Raw genomic sequence first — 1,764 nt, 5'->3', positions numbered from 1 at the left:
ACAATCCTAGAATCATAAAACGATCTGCCACAAATGTGTACAATCATGCAGGTGCCTTGCCGCGATCCTCAGAACTACTTGAAACACATAACATATAACACGGTAAACATAAAAGCTTAGTCAGTTCCCCAAAATACCACACACAGCTCATTAGCCACTCGAGACTATAACTCAATAAGACCCTCTGGTCAATATGTCTCAGTTGGACCCTTCGGTCCCATAACTCAGATGAACCCTCCGGTCCCTCAACTCAACATCACAATATAATACACAAAATACATAACACAAAAAATAGTAGGATATGTCATTACACAGCTCATAAACATAAGAACCTCTGGTCACACATAAAATTGCCACTCACGGTAAGTATAGTGAGAAGACTCACCTCCGTAAATCTCGGAAAGTATCAAACTCGAAATACTGATCTAGACTTCGCCTAATCACATAAAGTAATTTACCTCTAATTAACAACGATTCTCTAAGGCTAGACTAATCCCTTCCTATAATCTATCTGAAGGGGAAAAAACCATTTTACCCCTCCAATGGTCCAAATGTCAAATTGTTGACGAAACTCGAAAAAGTCAACGGAAGTCAACAGAGGGCAGTACGCGGCGCATACCAACTCTGTATGCGGGGCGTACCCCGTGGCTATCCAGAATCAGGTGAACTTGACCCCTACGCTAAGCGTACTGGGATTACACCCAACGTATGTCCCAGTTTCATACTCCTCATGGTTTTTGGTTTGAATCGGCTAAGAAATAAGCTCAAATCCCAGATCTGGTTACTCTAACACCTCTTAACCCATAAACCCAATGACTTTAAGCCTTTGCATGGCTGTAAAGGTCACCAACACCCAAAACATACCACCTCGTTCCCTAAGAGACTCATAACTCATGCATGGTCAGCTCTTAATGACCAAGATTAGATTTTTATGGTTGTACAACACAAAATAAGCTAAAAAGTGACATATCTCGGATCCTAGGGGCTTATCAGCTCATAAAGCCATCAACTTTGGGGACAAAAACCCTAAAACACCCCACACATGAACACAAACAAAAAAGTAGGAAAGCTTGAAGCTTTTTGCCTCCAAATGAAGCTTCTTTCACTTCTAATCTCAGATCCAAGTGTTTGGGCTCTCACTCCTTCTCCAAAGCTTCGTTTCCACTTGTAATGCTCAAGAACACACCAACAAGATCTCTAAGACACTCTCTTAATACAAGAATGGGGGTTAGGGTTTTGGGGAGGATAAGTCTCTGGAAATGGTGGCCAACAAGGAGGCCATAACGTTCTTTATGTAGGGGCTCACTTAAAATTAGGGTTTCATTTTGGGCCTGGTATGCCCCGTGTACACCTTGGTACGCCTAGCATACTAGGCAGCCCTCTGCGATCAAACACGCGCACGAGTACACTGACCATAAACTCTAGTACGCCCCGCGTACCCGTCTACCACTCTTCTCTTTATCTAGGACCAATATGGACAATTGCTCAAAGATTAGGGATCACAAGGTATACCTGAGTTTTGGATGTTACATTATAATAGCTCGACAACCCCAAACTTTAACATATCCTAAGTTTGTTTTTTTTTGTACTAAAGTTCATAAGGAGTTTTCTTGTTCCTTTTGTTTGGAACTTTATTCAAAAGATAACATGTAGTTAGTGTTGGGTTTTTATTCAAAAACTAGTTTCAAAAACAAAATATTTAGCAATGAAAGACTTGATCATTTTTTAATAACATAAACAAGTTAAACCCACCAAGGATCATCT

Source organism: Lactuca sativa, chromosome 1 (assembly GCF_002870075.4).
Source record: "Lactuca sativa cultivar Salinas chromosome 1, Lsat_Salinas_v11, whole genome shotgun sequence".
NCBI lineage: Eukaryota > Viridiplantae > Streptophyta > Magnoliopsida > Asterales > Asteraceae > Lactuca > Lactuca sativa.
The sequence above is the reverse complement of the archived record's forward strand: the minus strand, read 5'-3'. Positions refer to the sequence as shown.